Source organism: the organism of the source record quoted next, unplaced genomic scaffold, assembly GCF_019419815.1.
Source record: "Pyrus x bretschneideri cultivar Hongxiangsu unplaced genomic scaffold, Pyrus_bretschneideri_v1 Contig8, whole genome shotgun sequence".
Lineage (NCBI taxonomy): Eukaryota > Viridiplantae > Streptophyta > Magnoliopsida > Rosales > Rosaceae > Pyrus > Pyrus x bretschneideri.
In genome coordinates, this window is record NW_025999820.1 from 7,220,308 (window position 1) to 7,228,912 (window position 8,605).

The window sequence follows — 8,605 nt, forward strand, 5'->3', positions numbered from 1 at the left end:
CATCAATATTTTTTACACTAAGAGGAAGGAAGTTCGGCTAAGCCATACAATGGGTAACCTAAGTTGGTATCGAATTCGCCATCCACGAGATTCGAACGTAAAACCTCTCAAGTGAAGAGAAATACTACAAAACCACAGTACTAAATGGCACAAACAACCTTTTTTTAATACATACAATATAATCTATGCTAATGGGTGGGAGTGAGGTAAACCTCAAAATGGAATAGCTATAATATTTTGGTTCGAATTTACCTTTGATGAGAATCAAACCTAAGAAGTATCACTTACAAGTAAAGAAAAATACCACCAGACACATAAAAAACCAACACTTTAACAAGGGGCATTGGAAACAGGTGATAAGTACATAAGTCACACAATAAATTAATCATAGTTACATAAGTAATCATTCATAAGACCCTGTTACAAGTACGCAAAAGCCTGTAATTTCGGGCTTGGGCCATATCACCTAATACTCTTAAGGCCCAATGAAGAAAACATCAGCCCATATATATCGAATAATCTAGAACCAACCAAAATTGTAGTAATCAAAACAAAAATGTTATTTTTACAATTTATTTGTATCATCTTTCTAATAAAAATAGAATTCGATACATTTGTGAACCCTATCTCGACAAAATAGATATTTGTATAAAATCGAATCCAATTCCCACCACACAACCTATCGAGGCGGCCAAATCAATTACATGTCGTGTTTGATATGGTCAATAAAATGAGGCGTGCTTTCTCCTGTCTCCAGCGCATCAGAGTACGTGTATGGTTACGCCACCGCCAAGTCTACCGAACCACAGGATCAACACCAGCCGTCGATCACGATGATAATTAAGCAATCCCAGCTGTCTATCCAATTTATCCTCTTATAAATACGTTAGGGTGCCTGCTTATCAACCATTCAAAGTTCACGCCACCACATATTCTCTCTCGCCTCTCGCAACCTCATGCGCCTCTGGAGTTCTTCTCCAGATTCACGCTACATGGATTGTTTTCTATGTCGATTTCCATCGGATTCGCGTCGATCGTGTCGAGATCTACGCGTTGATGGTGGTATGAGATTGTGAGTTGATGGTTTGAGCTGCTTTTGAATTCAGCTGGTTTTACCAGCTTGAGCTTCTGTGTTTGTCGATGTTCGATTCGGGTTTACAGGTTCGTGTATGTTTTGGATTCGTTTTACTAATTTGGATATGAATTTTTGTATCAAATCGTTATTGTTTTAGCTTTTTTGTTTAAACTTTATTAATTTGCAATGAATTTTAGCTTTAGTGTTTCTGCACCCTATAGATTCTGATTGATGTATGTTTTGGCGTCCAAACAGATTTCGCAGACGGAGTTCTAACCAAATCGGAAGAGATTACAAGTATCCGGCGGCGTTTCAGCAGCTGATCCAATTCGATCCAGTGGTGGCTGAAGCATGTTTAATCTTAACCAAAGGGTCATGGTTCATGGTTGTAATTTCATGAGAATGAAGCTTTTATATCGTGGGATCTGAGTTAGGGTTATGGGTTGAATTCGGATGGATGTATAAGATATCGGGACGAAAGGCTCGGTGGAAGGGCCGAGTGCTGGACCGATCTTTGTCATCCGGCCTTTGCCATGGCAGGTGCGCTTGCATGGCAGGTCAAAAAATATCTCAATAAAAAAATAACGATTTTTGGTTCGGAGGGGAGACGGCATGGGGTTTATTTTTGCCCAGGGTCTCCCCTCCGGTGTGTGGTGTGCGCCCTCTGTCCTTTCTTATTGTTTTGTCTCTTATTTTTGCTCGCCCCCAACTGCAAACAGTCGGACGTGGATTCTGGACAACCGTGACCGCATCGATATCTCGTCGCCAAAGGTATTAATCTATCTAAATCTATTTCAATTGATTTTCATCGATCTAATAATGCTAAATAAAGCCTGCCACTCGCACACAATTGATTGGTAATTGATTAATAATGCTTGTTGACAGTGCTTACAATCTGTGGAGTTGTTCAATCAACCTCAAATTATTCCAAATTGTTTTCAGTCATTGACCTTAAAGGGAGCAAATTTATTTAATCTGTTGATTGTAAGATATAAATTACATTACTTAATCACAAATAAAAAGTTCCAACCGAAAGATCCAACCACGAATCAAAACTTTGTTTGATATAATACTTATTCATAAACGTACTTCTGTCATTCTACTAAACAATTCCCGAAACCCCGATTCGTTCCTGCTTACTTTTACAAGTCAATTCTTATGATATCAAACCCTCTTCTGCTTTTTATTGCCTCGTTATTAATGTTAATGGTAGTAGAAATTCTATGAGCTGAGGATGAGATTTTCATTTAATCTGTTGGCCTTTGCCTTAATATTTGTTGATAACGGATGTTATTAGATATTGTGAGATCTGTTGGTTCATGGATCTTTGTAATATTATGTAATTATGTTGGTTTTGGATTCCATTGCTGCAAGCCTTGTATTGTATTCCTATTAGATGATTCTAGGGAGGTTCGATGCTGGAAGGGTACTTCTCGACGAGCCCGAATCGCCAGAACGAAGCCTCTCATCACAATTACAAGTTAAGCGGAACTTCGGCTCAAATACAAGCTGCTTGGTTGTGGGATAGATCCAGAAGTTCTTTTCGTGACAAACTCTTTTCTGAGGATTTGAGGCAACAGATGAAACGAGTTGAGCTTCGCATTCCTCCGTCTCTAAAGCTTTAAGTATTGGCAAGTAATGTTTTCGGTTAATTTACGTTTTGTGAATTAAGTCATTGCAATTGATCATTTATTTATTCTATTCATTTGTTTAAAGAGTTTAGATTGAATATTTTCCCGTAGTTTTGTTTGTTGTATTGAATTGCGGAGGAATTATTGTTAAACTGGTGTCGTTTTTATAGTACATGGATGATAGATCAAATTGTGGTCTGTTGATAGAGTTTTCATCGTTTATAGCCAAAATTTAGTCTACTTTCAAAAATATCAATTTTTATGTTATCTTTCAAATATAGCAGAAAACCAGCTTGAACAGACCTAAATACACTTAAAATAAAACCCATTTACAAAAGTGAAAACCTGTTTGATCTTCTGTGTTTGTTCAAAGATGGATTCTTGAGTTAAACAAAATGAAAATAGACAGAGACTGCAGAGGCTCCGCCTCTACATGTTCCGCCGGTAAATACTTAAGTTAATAGGATAGTAATTAAAAGAGGATTAACGTCTATAATTTTTTCGGTTCCATATAAATTATTATTTTTTGGTTCCATACAGTTATGAGTTCGTATATATTGGCGGCAGTTTCTTGCAATTGTGTTTTAACTTTTAAGATGTATACGTAGTTTTTTGAGTTAAAATTCGTCTTTTCAATTTGATTGGTATAATTCAGCTTGGATTCCTTAGTTTTATGTTCTAATTTCTTTTCTTTTATTGCTATTTCGTTATTGAATTTCAATTTTTAGTGAAGGAATCATAGTGTGGTTGTTAGGCCTTAGTATCTACAGTATAATAAAGTAATATTATTTTGTAAAATTGTTTAACCCAAAAGGAAGTTCCCATCAGGCTACCTGCAAATTAGGAAGAAACCAAATTAGGAAGTAGATGAAGAAGATGAAGGAGCATCCCAATAACACGAGTTCTAATTTTATGGGTATTAGGTCAATTCAATCAGATTTTCGGCTATATTTGAAAGAATTTGTAAAAAACTGACGTGTGAATTTAGAGGGTAAATTTTGGTTAGAATTGATAAATACTCGTTGATATTGCCTGATTCATGATTAGGAGTTATGATTGTGGTTATTTTTCAAACAGCTCCGCGTAGTCGTTCTATGTTTTGTATTCTGTAGTTTCTATTTACAATTACTTACAGAAGGTGGTGCTTTGTTCATGATATCTTCCCTTATATGACGCACGGGGTTTTAACTAAAGCCAAAAAATAGCTGGAAGCATATGTTGCTATAAGTTGATTGTAAAAATGAAACAGCTGAATTTGTTTGCTCTTGGGCTGGGGAATAGTTGCTCTGCTTAGAACACTTGTTTTTTTTTTTTATGGCCTCGGAGAAGTTATTTTTGTATCTCTATATCATACGAGAGAAGGGATGCCCTAAATATTTTAGGGACCTTAGGTTTTATTTTTTATTTTTTATTTTTTATTTTTTTGTTAAACGATAGATTTTGTTAGATTAGTCACCGACGAAGTTTGAACTCATGTTATGCAAATGCTAAACATCTTTGTACTACTATGGTAAATGGTCACTTGTCTTAAATTAACACCAAGTTAATTACCTTAGATTTTAAAGCCTGGTTGAGGGTTCGCTATTCTACCGGTCTAGTGGCATTCAACTCATGGATGCGAAGTATGTATAATATCTCTACAATGTGTATTACCTAGAGTTTCTTTCTTCATATATATATATTTTTTTTCAAACTAGTTATTGTTGGCTTATTGCGGGGCTATCTTTTTATTCGGATAGAATACTGCCCCCATTTAAAGAGACGTACCCTAGTTACTTAACATAAGTCGACAAGTAGTTGCTTGTACCGTAAATTTCTTATTGAAAAGAACAAGCTGGAAATTTCAGAAAAACTCTGTTGATCGATTTCTGCCTCCTGCTCGTTGCTTGAAATGAAGATCTGTAAGCTCAAAAATGGTAGAGCGCTCAAGGTCCTTGACTGGGCTTTTGAGAGGTTGGTGGTTCGAATCCATCCAGATTTGCTATGAATTTTTCGTTAGATGATTTGGTGTGGTCTGGTGATTTTTGGGTATGCATTCTGTTTACCTTTTTGCTCTGTTGTTTTGTTCTGTTTTTTGTGTTTTGATGCAAAATTATATTGTCCAGCAAAAGTTGGAAAAATAAATAGGTATCCGTCTCACCATTTACAACAAAATATTTTTTAATGTTATTCTAACAAGTGATCTTGTAACACAGTAGTGTAAAGATATTGAGCCTTTACATTAAGGCATGTATTCAAACTCTGTTGATTATTAATTTAACGTTTAATTTGATAGGGCGTGTGGGCATAGGGTATGGTGAGTGGTTAGGATAGGTTGTAACTAATTAAAATGGACTTGAGTCTTGGTCTTTAATTTTTTTTTTTTTTTTTAATGTGGGCTAAACGTGATTGGATTATAAATTCACAAAAAAGTGGGTTATATAACCACTCGTTAGATATGGGTTCATGTCTTGTCTTACAAAGCTTACCTAATTCCTATCTTTCCAATTCTATTTTTAAGGTTTAGGGGGTGTATTCAATTAGGAGTTTGAGAGGTTTTAATTATTTTAATGAATCTAAGGGTATTCAATTAGAATTTTAAGTAATTCTCTAAAATTTAATTGTGTATTCAGTTAGAATTTTAAGATAGTTTATTAAAATCCTTAGAAATCCAGATGTATTCTATTAGAATTTTAAAGAAGTTTATAATATTTCAGGTGTATTTAATTATAATTTGATTTTAAAGAATTTGAAAAAGTTGAGGAAGTAGAGGGAATTAGAGAGATTTTGTAATGTATTTTAAGCATCCATAAATCTCATCTCTTTCCATGAGATTTCAAAATAATTGAATTAAAATTTTACATGAAATTTCTATAAATTAACTAGATTCTATAAAAATCTATGAATTTATAAATCTATTGAAATCTTTTAAAGTTTGGTACTGAAATAATTTTATAAAAAAGTGGGTATAAAAAAAAACTGAGCTCAAAAAGGTGTTTGGTAAACATTTAAAAACAGGCTTATTTTCATAGTTTTGGATGAAAAAAAACTGAAATTTTGAAGCAACAAAAATGAGCCTATTTTTACAGTACAACAGAAGCAATTTTTCTTCAAGTTATAACAATACAAAACCAGCCTCGTTCAATCAAATAAATAGGTAAATTTCAACTGAACAAGGACCCGAAAAAAGATGTTGGGCCTCGAAATGTAGCCCAGTAGTACCAGCCTTTTTATGGCAAATACAAGATTCTAGAAATATAATTAAGAAAGTTGGCGCGGGGAGTACCTAATTATAGTAGATAACTAATACGCGCACGTACAGGATTCCTACTCCACCTACGAAAGCGGCAAATTAACGCGTCCCATACGGACCGTCGATTTCAAACATGATGGTTCAATCTTAAACCATTCAATCAACCTACCCTCGAAGCTCGCTCGCAGGCTCTCTCTCTTTACAATTCTATGCGGCTCTCTTCTCAATGTTCTCATGCAGGTCTTTTCTGCATTGAGTGAATTTTTACATGAAAATGTAAGTAAACATAAAATAAGATTATACAAAAATTAATTTTAAAATTATTACAGAAAAAAAAAACAAAAATTTATCAAATAATAAAGTTGATGGTGATAATTATAAGTTTAATTTTTATTTGTTTTAGTACATCGATATTTTTACAATAAGAGAAGGGGAAGTTCGGTAAATTCACATAATGAGCAACCTAATTTGGTATTGAATTCGCCATCCACGATATTCGAATGAATTAAACTTACGATCTCTCACTTTTAAATAAAAAAATATATCATCAGACTGAGAATTAAAAATACAAAACAAAACTCTTGAATTCAACCTTCTGTTAGAGATAAGCTAAATGCTCTGAAATTCCCAAAGGGATAAGTGCCAATCCAACAGGATCCTCTCCGGATCATTTTGGTGAGATTTTTGGAGATCCTTGAATTATATTCGTTCATTATACATTATGCAATTAATTTTTATCATGTATTATTTATGTTTAATTTTAAATAAAAATATTTACAAAGAGAATCTAACGAAGAGAATCTGACAAGGATACAGATCCAAAGCCGATGGCCCAATATATTCTTATTCTGGTCAAATAATTGATAAGATTGTTGAAATAAAGAAATTGTGGGGTTAAAACCTAATTATCGTAAAAAAAAAACAGCTATAGTGACCTTTTTACGGTGTATCGGATTCCCAAACAAAAAGGAAATCCATGGGCCCACCTGTCCCCACCCACAAGGCGGCAAAATAACGTGGGTTGGATGGTAACGTCCAGCTCATGAATCACCAACCACAACGCCCCATATGAACCGTCCATCTCAAAGATGAGGAGTCAAATCCCATACGTCCATCGCATCTCTTATCCCATTATAAAAGTACGTTAGGGTGCCTGGCTCTCAACCATTCAAAGTTTCAACGCCACCAATCTTCTCTCTCTTCACGACTCTATGCATCTCCTCCTTATTTCTTCTGCAGATCTACTCTGCATGGATCGTTCTCTCTGTCTAATTCTTGCGGATTCGCGTAGATCGCATCGAGATCTACGCGTTGATGGTCGTTTGAGATTGTTAGGATGATTTGATATGCTTTTGCACTTCAGCCGGTTAAACCGGCTTGCGTCTGTGTCTTCGATTCCAAATTCACAGGTTTGTATGCATTCGATTCGATTTTCTTATTTGTTTATGCTCTAGGGCTTACGCTAGCTACAGATTCTGATTGTTTGTTTTCGATCAGATGTAGCTACGGAGCTCTTGCACAATCTATGGAGGTTTGAATCCTTATGTTTCCGAGCTTGATTCGATGGCGTTGTGAATGCTACAATTGTAATTTGAGTCTTATGAAGGCTGAAGGTGCTCTAAACCGAATCGATGGCTATGTGAATGCTACAATTGTAATTTGATGATTGGGAATCTGAGAGATGGGGGTTTATGGGGTTAATTGGGTTCGCATCGGATGTATGAGATGTCGGGACGAAAGGCTCGGTGGAAGAGCCGAGTCCTGGACCGATCTTTGTCATCCGGCCTTTGCCATGGCAGGTGCGCTTGCATGGCAGGTCATAAAAATCTCAATAAAAAAAGTAACATGTTTTGGTTTGGAGTGGAGACAGCATGGGGATTTTTTGGCCCAGGGTCTCTCCTCCGGTGTGTGGTGTGCCATCCTTTCTCTGTTGTGTTGTTTGTTTTTGCTCTACTGCTCACATACGCATTTGAAATCGGATTCAGCACAGCAACGACAACGGCATATCTCACCGCCAAAGGTATTATCTGACTACACGCCTATTTCAATTGATATGAATCTATCTAATCATGTTACTATCATATCTCCGGTTACACAGCAAACCCATATTAATTGATATGAATCTATCTATCTAATCATGTTACTATCATATCTCCGGTTACACAGCAAACCCATATTTATTGTGCACAATTAATTTGCCTCGTGCTCAAACCACTTCAACTTAATTTTGGGGATTAGTCATATTTTTATTGAGTAATGGGAATAAATTTTGGAACTTAAATGACATGCAACCTGATGACGTTGATATTAGTGCTTATTTTGTAAGAAAAATTAATGAAATTGGTTTGAAATTTTTTTAATTTTAACGATGATAAAATAATAAAGTAGAAGTTAAATTGAATAGTATCAATATTGATTTTTTTTAATGTAAAAATATGATTATTTGTTAAAGTAAACAGAATCAGGATTTTAAGTTTGTAAATTTAATCTTTTTGACATTACTCATTTTTATATGGTCCGATATCTAATCTTGTTTTAATTCTGAACGGATGAAACCAAATATTAGTGGGTTTTTTGACAGTAGAGATTAAATTTGTATATTATGTTTTGTAAAATAAAACATGAAAAATAATTGGCTTATTACTTAATATGAAGTAATGTGTTTAT

The 8,605-nt window shown here is 34.8% G+C and overlaps 2 long non-coding RNA genes across 2 annotated transcripts; both read left to right on the plus strand.

Annotated features, from left to right (window-relative positions):
• The first annotated feature begins 694 nt into the window (after positions 1–694).
• Positions 695–2,776, plus strand: LOC125473120. Its single transcript, XR_007255027.1, has 2 exons — positions 695–1,161; positions 1,331–2,776. It is a non-coding gene; the product is annotated as an uncharacterized LOC125473120 (long non-coding RNA).
• A 4,094-nt stretch (positions 2,777–6,870) lies between these two features.
• LOC103939199 lies at positions 6,871–7,857 on the plus strand. Its single transcript, XR_666087.3, has 2 exons — positions 6,871–7,347; positions 7,436–7,857. It is a non-coding gene; the product is annotated as an uncharacterized LOC103939199 (long non-coding RNA).
• Positions 7,858–8,605: the final 748 nt, after the last annotated feature.